Below are 15,109 nucleotides of genomic sequence, written 5' to 3'. Positions count from 1 at the left end.
GTGGTGGTGGTGCTGTGTTGGTGGTGCTGTGGTGGTGGTGCTGTGTTGGTGGTGCTGTGGTGGTGGTGCTGTGTTGGTGGTGCTGTGGTGGTGGTGCTGTGGTGGTGGTGCTGTGGTGGTGGTGCTGTGTTGGTGGTGTGTTGGTGGTGCTGTGTTGGTGGTGCTGTGGTGGTGGTGCTATGTTGGTGGTGCTGTGGTGGTGGTGCTGTGTTGGTGGTGCTGTGGTGGTGGTGGTGTGTTGGTGGTGCTGTGTTGGTGGTGCTATGTTGGTGGTGCTGTGTTGGTGGTGCTGTGTTGGTGGTGTGTTGGTGGTGTGTTGGTGGTGTGGTGGTGGTGCTGTGGTGGTGGTGGTGTGTTGGTGGTGGTGTGTTGGTGGTGCTGTGGTGGTGGTGCTGTGGTGGTGGTGCTGTGGTGGTGGTGCTGTGGTGGTGGTGCTGTGTTGGTGGTGCTGTGTTGGTGGTGCTGTGGTGGTGGTGCTGTGGTGGTGGTGCTGTGTTGGTGGTGGTGTGTTGGTGGTGCTGTGTTGGTGGTGCTGTGGTGGTGGTGCTGTGGTGGTGGTGCTGTGTTGGTGGTGTGTTGGTGGTGCTGTGTTGGTGGTGTGTTGGTGGTGCTGTGGTGGTGGTGCTGTGGTGGTGGTGCTGTGTTGGTGGTGCTGTGTTGGTGGTGCTGTGTTGGTGGTGTGTTGGTGGTGCTGTGTTGGTGGTGTGTTGGTGGTGCTGTGTTGGTGGTGCTGTGGTGGTGGTGCTGTGTTGGTGGTGCTGTGTTGGTGGTGCTGTGTTGGTGGTGCTGTGTTGGTGGTGGTGTGTTGGTGGTGCTGTGTTGGTGGTGCTGTGTTGGTGGTGCTGTGTTGGTGGTGCTGTGGTGGTGGTGCTGTGTTGGTGGTGCTGTGTTGGTGGTGTGTTGGTGGTGCTGTGGTGGTGGTGGTGTGTTGGTGGTGCTGTGTTGGTGGTGTGTTGGTGGTGCTGTGTTGGTGGTGCTGTGTTGGTGGTGCTGTGTTGGTGCTGTGTTGGTGCTGTGTTGGTGGTGCTGTGGTGGTGGTGCTGTGGTGGTGGTGCTGTGTTGGTGGTGCTGTGTTGGTGGTGCTGTGTTGGTGGTGCTGTGGTGGTGGTGCTGTGGTGGTGGTGCTGTGGTGATGGTGCTGTGGTGGTGGTGCTGTGTTGGTGGTGCTGTGTTGGTGGTGCTGTGGTGGTGGTGGTGTTTAACCTACTGAGGTATAGCTCTTTGTGGCCCCGCGGCTCTCCTCACTCCCTACTAGTCTAGTGGTAACGTTATAACTGTCTTGTCCTGCGAAATCTTGTTCGTTGTATGTGGTGGTGGCTTCCCGGACTTCCGCTTTCCAATACATTTGTTCTCTTTTTGACCACTCGTTCTGGCTACTGGTATTTCCGTACGTTTATTGTCTCGCTTTATAGAGGCTCGTCTTATCCATCTCGTCTATTTGCTTCAGTATCGTGTATGTTGTGATCATATATCCTCTGATCTACTCTACTCTCGGACGTGAGTGGGACATGAGTAGGACATGAGTGATACCAGGATATTGCGTGAGATCAGTAATAGAGCTGCAGTGGTCCACCTTCATAATGACCAAACGCTCATTAATCCAACCACCAAATTTCGTGCGTAAATAAGGGAGGGAATTATCAGGGGAAAGCGCCAAGCCATTACGACTACACAGCACTTGGAAGGGGGTCAGGATAAGGATTAGGGATGAGACTCATAATTGCTGACGTTCGAATTTTTTTTTTTTTTGGAACGTTGCTTTGCTCCTTTCCTGCGTTCGAATCGCAGCGCGTACTGCAAATACAAGTATTTACTTTCCTAACAGAACCTAAACATCTGACCTGTGCCGAACTATGCACAGAAGGCCAATATAAAATTTGAATTTAAAATGAGAGAAAACACCGACTTTGACTTCATGTTAATATTTATAAATGCATCTGTTGCGGTCGGCCGCCGCTTGGACGAGCCTAGCCTTGAAGACGGGTCGTAGAGCTGGCCTTACGACCCTCGTAATAGTGACCCAAGGGAGGAATACAGTGCTTAGTGCAACTAAGAATTTCGTTGAAGATTGACTATTTCTTTCGATATAATGGAAGAATAGGTTGAATAAATGGGTATAGATGTGGCGCTGTGACTCTATAATGCACTTTCACAAGGCCATTCATTTTCCCTGGCTCCTCTTGCTCCCCCACTTCCCTTTCCTCCCCCCTCTTACCCCCCTTACCTTCATTCTATCTCCCCCTCCCTCCCTTCCTACCTGCCCCTCCCTACCACCCCCACCATTGTGCCTGCAGGGAGCTCCAAGCAGAGGCGTTCTTCCAGACATAGTCAAGATATTGATCAACGGCTAAACACACACACACACACACACACACACACACACACACACAGGCTGTGTGTGTGTGTGTGTGTGTGGAGGCTGACTCCATACACAGTTTCAAATGTAGATATGACAGAGCCCAGTAGGCTCAGGAATATGTACATCAGTTGACTGACGGTTGAGAGGCGGGACCAAAGAGCCAGAGCTCAACCCCCCCCCCCGCAACCACAACTAGGTGAGTACACTCACTCCCACAGGCATATCTTTGTCTCTGTTCTATTCACCACTGTCTCCTACCCATCTCTCCCATACCTTAACTCTTCCTACCCAACTCTCCACCATTCTCTCCCATATCCCTCACCCTCCCCCCCCCTCTTCTACCCCATCTATCCCCCCTCTCCCCCCCCCCCCCCGCCGACCTCTTACCTCGCTCCATCAGATAGCCGAATAGATTCTAGCTCTGACGACAGAGCAAAAGAGCGCCATCCTCTATGATATCGTAAGGGCGGTATTGCTATCTTGGATACATTGAACGCTCAGTCATGTAGACTTGGCTGTTGAAGCGGTGTTCTCTTTAACAGATGGGGATCATAATACTTGATCTACCTGTCCTCTGTGCATATCTCAGGTCGTGGCTAGGTGGGTGTGTGGTTGAGGGCTTCTTGCAATTAATCGTCTTGCTTATAGGGTGCAGAGATTTACAAGTTGCTGGATTTGCTTCATCTGTCCATCTTGCCACAGAGTGCTTCTATCCCACCTCATAGGGCTTCTATCCCACCTTATAGGGCCTTTATCCCACCTCATAGGGCTTCTATCCCATCTGATAGGGCATCTATCCCACCTCATAGGGCTTCTATCCCACCACATAGGGCTTCTATCCCACCACATAGGGCTTCTATCCCACCACATAGGGCTTCTATCCCATCTCATAGGGCTTCTATCCCACCACATAGGGCATCTATCCCATCTCATAGGGCTTCTATCCTACCACATAGGGCTTCTATCCCACCACATAGGGCTTCTATCCCACCACATAGGGCTTCTATCCCACCTCATAGGGCTTCTATCCCACCTCATCTTGCCTCTTACGTTAATTAATTAAATTGCCTCCTAATTAAAGTTAATTAATTGATGTTGCAATGTCTGTTACTCTCTCTAGGTAAGTAGTTTTCTGCGTGTCAGAAAATTAACGTTAATTCAAGTAATAATTGGCATTCGTGTGGCACTATGTCAACAACTTGCCGTATGTTGTTATAGATCCAGCTACTCGGAACAAGTTCCAAGTAGCACGGGCTATGGTGAGCCCGTAACTTACCTGGCACAGGAGCGGGGCAAGTAGCACGGGCAAATGGTGAGCCCGTAGTGGACTTACCTGGCACAGGAGCGGAGCAAGTAGCACGGGCTATGGTGAGCCCGTAGTGGACTTACCTGGCACAGGAGCGGGGCAAGTAGCACGGGCTATGGTGAGCCCGTAGTGGACTTACCTGGCACAGGAGCGGGGCAAGTAGCACGGGCTATGGCGAGCCCGTAGTGGACTTACCCGGCACAGGAGCGGGGCAAGTAGCACGGGCTATGGTGAGCCCGTAGTGGACTTACCTGGCACAGGAGCGGGGCAAGTAGCACGTGCTATGGTGAGCCCGTAGTGGACTTACCTGGCACAGGAGCGGGGCAAGTAGCACGGGCTATGGTGAGCCCGTAGTGGACTTACCTGGCACAGGAGCGGGGCAAGTAGCACTGGCTATGGTGAGCCCGTAGTGGAATTACCTGGCACAGGAGCGGGGCAAGTAGCACGGGCTATGGTGAGCCCGTAGTGGACTTACCTGGCACAGGAGCGGGGCAAGTAGCACGGGCTATGGCGAGCCCGTAGTGGACTTACCTGGCACAGGAGCGGGGCAAGTAGCACGGGCTATGGCGAGCCCCCACTTGCGGTAATTATGCTCACGTTTTATGTTATTTCAGGTAAGGTGGCGCTAGTGAGGACTGCTGCATGTTGCCAAGCTGTGCACGCAATCTGGCCCGTGTTGCAACATTGTGCACGCAATCTCACGCGTGTTGCAAGGCTGTGCACGCAACCTCTCGGAGTGAGTCGCCACGCACCGGCAGCCACCAGACGTGGGGGCGCTCTTTAATCAAGTCCAAATTAATATTATTATATATTATTTATAGTTATAGGCCCGGCTAATGTGTATTAGTCACGTGGGTCGAGGTAATGTTTATACCGCTGGCTGGATGTGTATGAACCGCATCCAGGGGCCAGATTCACGAAGCAGTTACGCAAATACTTACGAACGTGTACATCTTTCCTCAATCTTTGACGGCTTTGGTTACATTTATTAAACAGTTTACAAGCATGAAAACTTGCCAATCAACTGTTGTTATTGTTATAAACAGCCTCCTGGTGCTTCGGAGCTCATTAACTGTTTGATAATTGTAAACAAAGCCGCCAAAGATTGAGATGTACAGGTTCGTAAGTGCTTGCGTAAGTGCTTTCGTGAATCTGGCCCCAGAGTCGTAGTAGCCAACGTGGCCACGAGGGTTGCAAGTCAAATGCAACCAATTTTTTTTTTTTTTTTTTTTTTTTTTTTTTTTTTTTTTTAGATATACACAAGAGTTGTTACATTCTTGTAGAGCCACTAGTACGCGTAGCGTTTCGGGCAAGTCCCTGGAATACGATCCCCTGCCGCGAAGAATCGTTGTTACAACCAAGTACACATTTTACTGTTGCGTTAAACAGAGGCTACAGTTAAGGAATTGCGCCCAGTAAATCCTCCCCGGCCAGGATACGAACCCCTGACATAGCGCTCGCGGAACGCCAGGCGAGTGTCTTACCACTACACCACGGAGACTGCTTAAAATGCAAATACACAATTCTACTTGTGTAGAATTTAATGAAGTCGGTGTTAGAGAAATGCCCCTGCGTACTCGACGGGTTTTTGTATTGTTGATGGTTGATTATTTGTTGAATTGATGATGGGTTGTTTGGCCTGATGGTGGTTCAGGCTCCGGGTTGACGACCATTCACCTTTCATGGGGAACTTTGTGATTGCTCTTTGGTTTCCTGTCATTCTTATATTGGCTCTGCTTCTTTCTCAATTCCTACGCATGTGTGTGTGTGTGTGTGTGTGTGTGTGTGTGTGTGTGTGTGTGTGTGTGTGTGTGATTACGTAAGTGTAGTTATAAGATGAGAGCTATGCTCGTGGTGTCCCGTCTTCCCAGTACTCTTTGTCATATAACGTTTTGAAACTACTGACGGTTTTGGCCTCCACCACCTTCTCACTTAACTTGTTCCATCCATCTGTCACTGTGTATACAAGTTGCAAGCACAACTCGTCTATTTGTGCTTGCGGGGGTTGAGCTTTAGCTCTTTGGTCCCGCCTCTCATCTGTCAATTAACAGATTCTAGAGCCTACTGGGGTTTTATCAAATCTATATTTGAAACTGTGTATAGAGTCAGCCTCCACCACATCACTTCCTAATGCCTGTGTGTGTGTGTGTGTGTGTGTGTGTGTGTGTGTGTGTGTGTGTATAACAAGAACAGTATAACGCCGGATGTCTCCAGCAGGATGTTTGTTGGTGATACTAACTCTAACACTCACACACACACACACACACACACACACACACACACACACACACACACACACACACACACACACACATGTGTGTGGAGGCTGACTCCATACACAGTTTCAAGTGTAGATATGATAGAGCCCAATAGGCTCAGGAATCTGTACACCAGTTGATTAACGGTTGAGAGGCGGGACCAAAGAGCCAGAGCTCAACCCCCGCAAACACAACTAGGTGAGTACAACTAGGTGAGTACACACACACACACACACACACACACACACATACACACACACACACACACACACACACACACACACACACACACACACAGTACCCTCTGTCATACAACAAGTTAACAAAGAACACACAAAGATATGGAAGAAGAAGATTAGTGCCTAAGCTGCTCCTCCGTCTAGAAGGAGGAGGACGTCCTTCTAGACGGAGGAGCAGCAATACGCGGGTTGGATTACCACGTAAAGAGTCACAGGCGAATTGACAAAGTAAACACACACAGTTACAGCCCCGCTCCTGTGCCAGGTAAGTCTACTACGGGGCTCACCATAGCCCGTGCTACTTGGAACGTTTTGTTCCCAGTAGCTGAATCTTAAACAACGTTGACAAAGTAGGTAATGAAGCATTGTTCAAAGCTTCAAAGTGGGCTTTGAAGAAAACTCAGAAAAATTTGAGTTTTACAGACGAGGAGTCACAATAACGTGGCTGAAATATGTTGACCAGACCACACACTAGAAAGTGAAGGGACGACGACGTTTCGGTCCGTCCTGGACCATTCTCAAGTCGATTGTGAGAATGGTCTCAATCAACTTGAGAATCGTCCCACAATCGACTTGAAAATGGTCCAGGACGGACCGAAACGTCGTCGTCCCTTCACTTTCGAGTGTGTGATCTGGTCAACTTAAGAGTTTTCCCCATAAGTGGATTAGGCTAGAACTAGACAGCCGTCACTAAAGTGCCACAGCTGTTGGCTGTGTTCAGCTCACAGCTTGTAAGCTGTGTTGACAGTGAAGGGCACTAGAGGCCCGGGGCCTCGAGGGCCCCCCGGGCCCGGTCTCTGACCAGGCCTCCTATAGTTACAGCATCTGAATAGCCTTCTTAACTTCCACTAATGACAACCCCGAGACACGCTTGGTCTACAACAACCACTCTTCCCTCACCAGTTCTCTCCAGATCTCTCTTCTAGTTGTGTTCATTAATTGTTTACTTCTAGTCCTACCGAACTGGGTTATTAAACCACCTTCGTGAGACTAATCCAGGAGTATGCAGGTCCCGTCGTTCAACGTTCAAGCAGGGCAAGATAGCCATTATCATGGCATTCTCTGGTTGTCTGGTACAAGGAGCTACCGCCCGAGGCCTGTCAGGTTCGAGGCTTCTCACATCCCGCCTCCTGCCTGCCTCATCTCTTAAGATTCATTGATAATAATATTGAGGGAGAATACTCTAGTATTGGAGATGATGAGTCACAATAACGTGGCTGAAGATATAATGCCCGAGCCACTCATCACATGATGAGACGACGACATTTCGGTCTCTCTTGGACCATTTTGAAGCTTGTTCATTGTACTTTAGTACAGTGTACTCTATAGCAGTGTACTCAGTGGCGTTCATTGACAGTAATACTGAGATAGAGAGCCATCACAGCGTTTAAGGATTTGAAACTTGGCCTTGTTTTTTGTTATATATATATACATATATATATATATATATATATATATATATATATATATATATATATATATATATATATATATATATATATATATATACAAATCACAGAACCTTTGCATTTTCCTCGTCTCGGTGTATAAGTCTGTATGTACAGATGTAGGGTTACATATGTGTGTGGCTTATATATTCAGGTGTGTGGGTTATATACGCAGGTGTGTGTGTGTGTGCTTACGTACATGTATGTGGTTATATATTGGGTGTCTAGTTTTGTTACATTAAGGTGTGTGGCTCCGTACTCTAGCGTTCTTCATAGGTTTTATAAAGAGCGGGAAAATCTCTAGCGCCCTCACTGACAACATTCCAGGTCCCTGGCCATGTTGCCTACGCGTCAGGCCAATCTTCACTAATGCGGACTCACCCGCACTAAAAAAAAAAATATCCCGCATTGAAGCAGTTCCTCCCTCCACCACACGCACACACACACACACACACACACACACACACACACACACACACAGGGGCTGGCTGGCTGAGTGGACAGTGTTCTAGACTCGTGGACCTGGGGACCGGGGTTCGATTTGGGATTATTCTCATGGCTTTATGTTGTACGTTCTCCAACTTGTTTTTTTACCAAGACAAGACAGCATAATCAATCAAATATCTCACTGTATGCCATGTGATTACCACTGGAATGTGAAAAACAGTACACAGTTATTTATTCTATTCTATATGGGTTTGTGAGCCCCTTGAGGGACCTTATGTATACAATTTCATATGTATACAATTATGTATACAATTTCAATTATGTATACAAATGTATACAATCAATCATACAATATGTGAATGTATTTCTACAAGGGTAGAAATAGCCTAAGCTGCTTTATCCTTCTGAAATGTACTTCCTTTTCTCAATAAACTTACTTGAACGGGCTGCTTCATGGGGATGTGTTTTTACTATTTGTATCTGCAGAATCGAGCTATTAGCTCTTGGACCCCGCCTTTCTAACCAATTTATTGTTCCTCTATTATGTCTACTACATATATTTTCTCTTATACACGCGCACACATACATCCCCAGGAAGAAGCCAGTATCAGCTGCATAACTCCCAGATACCTATAGCTCCCAGAGGCATTCATCTGCCTCTGCCGGGGATCAAACCCGGGCCCATAAGACTACGACCCCAGAGCGCTGTCCACGAGGCCCCTCTAGCCTAGTGTGTTTGTGTGTGTGCGTGTTAGAGAGAAATATATGTAGTAGACATAATATAGGTAAAATAGATTGGCTAGAGAGGCGGGGCCCAGGAGCTAAATGGCTCGATTCTGCAGATACAAATAGTAAAAATACAAATAGTAAACACGGGGAGGGGATACTATTCTGACTGACACTGGCGGTTCGATAATAATTCAAGACGTTAGTGGCGTTGAATAATGTAATCATGATAACTAGGGTGCAGGTCAGTGGCTCCATCTAGGGTGGGATCGTGTATGTATCGACGGCTGGAGGAGGAGGAGGAGCAACGGGGTTACATAATGAAGGCGATGTAAGGACAGGTAGGGAAGGAATCGTACTCATGGAACCCAAACCCACACATCCCGTCTGGGCTGGTGTGTGTGGGTGTGTGTGTGTGTGTGGGTGTGTGTGTGTGTGTGTGTGTGTCTGTATGTGTGTGTGTGTGTGTGTGTGTGTGTGTGTGTGTGTGTGTGTGTGTGTGTGTGTGTGTGTGTGTGTGTGGGTTTGGGTGTGTGTGTGGGTGTGAGTTTTTGGGGTTCATATACGATAGGAAACTCCTGGAATCTATCACTTTTTGTCATTGCTTTCATCCGGAATATATTATTTAGCCATTGTTGTTGTTGTCACGGTAAATGTAGGTGTTGAGCGCTGCTCTTCTGTCCATGCCGCCCTGCCATCAGCAGGAGACAATAATAAACAAACTTGATTGTGTTGGCAGCCCTGCGGCGCGGAAAGTCCTATCTTACACGAATTTCACGCACTCCTTATCCTGGGTATCCCAGGATATTACCTTATACATCGGAGTAAACTCTATAATAAGTATAGTTGACAGGGAAAATATGTCCGCTGGCGTATGCTTAATTGAAACAATGGTTTATTTACTAAAATTTTCACATGGGCCGCGATGGCAACTGCTGGGAACAGGGAGTGTAGTCGTCTGCCGGTCATCGGTAGTGTGTATGTGGCGCGTGGAGAGGGCGGATGTGCGCGGGTGCTCTCCGCATCATGTCACTCAAATTCTTTATCCAACTGGTAATCGACAGTAACACCATAACAAATCCAGACACTCCATAAAGTGTAATATTCGTGACAGAATAACTTATCCTAACTCTTAGTGTTTGTGTGTAAAGATATTGACAAACTGGAAAAAAACCTCTTATAGACCTTTGTTGTTTTCGGGGATTAGAAATTGGATTTGTTGCGTGTGAGTTGAGACACAGAAGCATTTCAGCGAGTAAAGAGAACATAGACAAGTGTGTGTGTGTGTGTGTGTAGGGGAGGAGACAGGATTCTGTACACCTGAGAATCCCTTCATCATCACAATGGGTAAGTTCCCACCATAATCTATGTGTATAGTGTTCACTTTTCTAGGAACCTGCTGCATGGGTGACAGCTTTTTTTCCATATCAACCTACCCTGGCTTTGCGCCCTGGTGAGGCCACTCCAGACCGACAACCAGAGCGCAACTCCATAGTCTCCCGAGACTGATGGATGCCTACTACTAGGAATGCGCGTCACCATCTGGAATGCGCGTCACCATCTGGAATGCGCTTCATCTGGAATGCGCGTCACCATCTGGAATGCGCGTCACCATCTGGAATGCGCTTCATCTGGAATGCGCATCACCATCTGGAATGCGCGTCACCATCTGGAATGCGCGTCACTATTTGGAATGCGCGTCACCATCTGGAATGCGCGTCACTATCTGGAATGCGCGTCACTATTTGGAATGCGCATCTCCAGCTGAAATGTGTAGAATGACAATCAACATCTGGTTGAGAAACGACCTGTTCTTGCTGTGCCTGAAGTACAAGCTCATTCCTTTTATCTCTTTATTAGTCATGATATTATTTTGCAAGGAGTTCTAAATTAGTTTTGTGGTCTTGGCCGGTTACAGTGCACTCTCCTGTAACCTGATGTACACTCTCCTGTAACCTGAGGGACTGTATCCGTCGCTGCCCCTCCTCCCCCTTGAATGTTGGTTAATAATAGATCATTTCTATGGAGCTCAATCCCAGAGCCCATTAAGTGCCTTTGTAACCTTTTTCCACTACCTCTCACAGAATGGGGGAGGGGGACGTTGTTGTTCACTAATTAATGAACTCGACTACAGCCGATAGATCGATTGCATAATACACGCACGCACGCATTTTCAAAACGATTCGTGTTTAAGAGCCAATTTCGTGTGAACACAATCGAAGCATTATAAATGGATATCGGTTTCATGTGAAAATATCAAAACTAATATCAATGATAATACCATCAATCCATACCTTGTGATCTCCATTTGCCTTACATAGTGTCATAGAACTTATATCAACTGAAGGAGCATAATATATACTGATATATATATATATATATATATATATATATATATATATATATATATATGACGAAAACGCACGATTTAACGTCAAAACTTAATGGAATTCCCAGAATTCGACCTACGTGGCTGGCCACGCCGACTCACCGATTGCTAGAACTTTGTGAATAGGATTGATTCTTCACGATGATATAAATAGCGGGCTGCTTGAATGGTGAAGGCGGCGTTGTGGTGGGGTCAGGGGTGATTGGGGGATGGTTTAGTGACCTGGTGATTGGCGAGGGTTTAGTGATGATTGGGGGATGGTTTAGTGATGATTGGGTATGGTTTAGTGGTGATTGGGGGGTGGTTTAGTGACCTGGTGATTGGGGATGGTTTAGTGATGATTGGGGGATGGTTTAGTGATTGGGGGATGGTTTAGTGATGATTGGGGGGTGGTTTAGTGACCTGGTGATTGGCGAGGGTTTAGTGATGATTGGGGGATGGTTTAGTGGTGATTGGGGGTGTAGTTTAGTGATGATTGGGGGGTGGTTTAGTGACCTGGTGATTGGGGATGGTTTAGTGACCTGGTGATTGGGGATGGTTTAGTGATTGGGGGATGGTTTAGTGATTGGGGGATGGTTTAGTGATGATTGGGTATGGTTTAGTGGTGATTGGGGGGTGGTTTAGTGACCTGGTGATTGGCGAGGGTTTAGTGATGATTGGGGGATGGTTTAGTGATGATTGGGTATGGTTTAGTGGTGATTGGGGGGTGGTTTAGTGACCTGGTGATTGGGGATGGTTTAGTGATGATTGGGGGATGGTTTAGTGATTGGGGATGGTTTATTGACCTGGTGATTGGGAATGGCTTGCTAATCAGGTGACGTGTGCTCACCAGGTACATTGGGAAGAGAAAGGGTACACCTAGAAAGAAAAAAGTGAGATAGAAAAGGGGAGGAAATGGACTTTTGATGCCTTAGCTAAGTATATAAAGTATACAAGTATATATAGCATACAAGTATATACAGTATACAAGTATATACAGTATATAAGTATATACGCCTCTTGACACCTTTCCTCAACCGTCCCCAGAATGAATTAAGGACTGATAAAATGAATAAAAATGAATATATTAATAAAATAACTGAACGAAAAAAAATTGTAAAACATAATTGCTAAATTATTTCATTCATCTGGGATTCGAGGAGATTCGAACCATGTGTGTGTGTGTTTTTTTTTCCGTTACATTATTCTCCATCTTCCTGCATTTGTTATTCTTGACAAGAATAACAAATGGCTATCCGAGTTCTTTTATTGGGTTCTTTAGGTGAGATTTCTTGCGTCCGACACTTTCACCCTTGTGGTGGTTGAACGCGGCCACCAGGGTCACCTTGGTTGGTTGGGGGGGGGGGGAGTGTTTGTAAACAAGAATGATCTTGGAATTTGTGATGGTGAGGTGTTTATGGGGTGAGTGTGTTTGTGAGTGTGTGTGATAACACAACTAATTTATGGGGTTGACGTTTGTGTGTGATAACACAGTTAATTTATGAGGTGATGTTTGTGTGTGTGTGATAACTAATTTATGAGGTGACGTTTGTGTGTGTGTGATAACTAATTTATGAGGTGATGTTTGTGTGTGTGTGATAACTAATTTATGAGGTGATGTTTGTGTGTGTGATAACTAATTTATGAGGTGATGTTTGTGTGTGTGTGATAACTAATTTATGAGGTGATGTTTGTGTGTGTGTGATAACTAATTTATGAGGTGACGTTTGTGCGTGTGATAACAACTAATTTATGGAGGTACGTTTGTACGAGTGATAACACAGCCAATTTATAAAAAAGACGAGTGTCAGCAACTGTGCTTTAAAATTATCAATACAAAACAGAACACGAAACAATGGGTATAAATTATATAAGTTTAGATTTAGGAAAGACCTGGGTAAATACTGGTTCGGTAACAGGGTTGTTGATTTGTGGAACCAATTACCGTGCAACATAATAGAAGTAGGAGCCCTTGATTGTTTCAAGCGTAGATTAGACACATATGAATGAGATTGGATGGATATAAATAGGAACTGCCTCGTACGGCCCAATAGGCTTTCTACAGTTACCTTCATTCTTATGTTCTTATATTGAATGGGGCGGGGGGGGGGGGGGAATGTTGATTGATGGTCACACACGAATTTGAATTTCAGATTCAAATTTATAAAAAAAAATCGATAGTAATCAAATATTCGTCACCTCCATAGTTAAAACATCTTCATGGAAACGTTACCATGCTCTTAATATATAATATCACTCTTGTAATATTAACTGCAATTTTAAGGACATAATAGCGCTATTAGGAACTACGGGCTCACCATAGCCCGTGCTACTTGGAACTTTTTGTTCCAGGTAGCGAATCTTAAACAACAACAACAGCTGTTAAGACTTGGTGTCTAAACTCATTGCTAGCTTGGTAAAGTCTTAAAATGGTGGGTAGAAATAGCCTAAGCTACTCTATTCCTTTGAGATGTATTTTTTTTTCTTGTCGCAATAAACTTACTTGAACTTGAATCTTAATTCATTTTACATCCTCCTATCACTCTTAACATTTATCCTAGTTAAAGAAGCCTAGTGCATCTAGATTTACGTAACTAAACAATTGGGCGGACTTTATCTAAGGTCGATATATATAATTACGCTTGAGGTCTTTATAATTGTAATTGGCGGAAACTGGTTGTAAAGTGATATGACGGATCGTGTTCTGGGGGTTGAATAGGTCAACAGGTTCTAGTGCCTGGCCTAAGGGCTAAATTACACAGTAACAAAAATAGCAAGAAAATGAGATAGAAAATGATAATAAGAGGTCAACGTTCGCTAGTGAAAGGGAAATGTCTCCTTAGCTTATTGTTAAATGTCTCGTTAGCTTATTGTTAAATGTCTCGTTAGCTTATTGTTAAATGCCTCGTTAGCTTATTGTTAAATGTCTCGTTAGCTTATTGTTAAATGTCTCGTTATGTTATTGTTAAATGTCTCGTTATGTTATTGTTAAATGTCCGTTAGGTTATTGTTAAATGTCTCGGAAGGTTATTGTTAAATGCCTCGTTAGTTTATTGTTAAATGTTTCGTTAGCTTATTGTTAAATGCCAACCCCGTTAACGTTAAATGTCTTCTTCTTCGTTCAGTGTAACGTCTCCATCGTTCAGCCTTAAATGTTTCCTGGGCTCTGTTAAATATGTTAAAGAATTAACCCGTGATTAAACAGTGAAAGTGTATGTTAACGCTCAAACAACTAGAGCGTAACACAATTGCACTCATAACACCATGGCGATAAAATATTTCGCCGCGTTTCAGAAATCAACCCATTTAGTCACACGATTAACTAGTGTTGTATGGAATTAAATCAGATAAAAGAGGTAGCCCGCGTGACGCTAGGCTAGCGGGCCCCTACTCCAGTGCCGACCCGCGTGTGTGTACACTAAATTGTTTACTACTGTACACCAGTTGAGAGGCGGGACCAAAGAGCCAGAGCTCAACCCCCAGAGACCATCCAGTCATTTCAGGTCAACGCTCCAGATATATATATTTGTTCTAAATCTTTACAGTTTTTTTTACTGACTAAACAAAATATAAAATCAGATATAAGATAATTATTTATACAAACCCTGTCATTTCTCTCCCACACACACGTATATTATATATATATATATATATATATATATATATATATATATATATATATATATATATATATATATATATATATATATGTCGTACCTAGTAGCCAGAACTCACTTGTCAGCCTACTATACAAGGCCCAATTTGCCTAATAAGCCAAGTTTTCATGAATTAATATATTTTCTCCAATTTTTTTCTTATGAAATGATAAAGCTACCCATTTCATTATGTATGAGGTCAATTTTTTTTTATTGGAGTTAAAATTAACGTAGATATATGACCGAACCTAATCAACCCTACCTAACCTAACCTATCTTTATAGGTTAGGTTAGGTTAGGTA

At 45.0% G+C, this 15,109-nt stretch overlaps 2 protein-coding genes across 8 annotated transcripts in view; both read left to right on the top strand.

The window, feature by feature from the left end:
- Positions 1-15,109, top strand: part of LOC123773018 (cytospin-A) — a 424,140-nt gene that overhangs the window by 106,541 nt on the left and 302,490 nt on the right. The window contains exon 1 of one of the 7 annotated variants that reach the window (XM_069315369.1): positions 9,757-10,130. The exons of the other annotated variants lie outside the window; for them this stretch is intronic. The gene's annotated coding sequence lies outside the window, so the exon portion shown is untranslated. Of the gene's footprint in view, positions 1-9,756; positions 10,131-15,109 lie in introns of those variants that run through there. 7 annotated transcript variants of the gene reach the window in all.
- The window catches only part of LOC123749086 (uncharacterized), a 61,912-nt gene that overhangs the window by 39,572 nt on the left and 7,231 nt on the right, over positions 1-15,109 (top strand). The gene's annotated exons all lie outside the window — the stretch shown is intronic.

Source organism: Procambarus clarkii, chromosome 81, assembly GCF_040958095.1.
Source record: "Procambarus clarkii isolate CNS0578487 chromosome 81, FALCON_Pclarkii_2.0, whole genome shotgun sequence".
NCBI classification, from domain to species: Eukaryota; Metazoa; Arthropoda; class Malacostraca; order Decapoda; family Cambaridae; genus Procambarus; species Procambarus clarkii.
The sequence above is the reverse complement of the archived record's forward strand: the minus strand, read 5'-3'. Positions and strand labels throughout refer to the sequence as shown.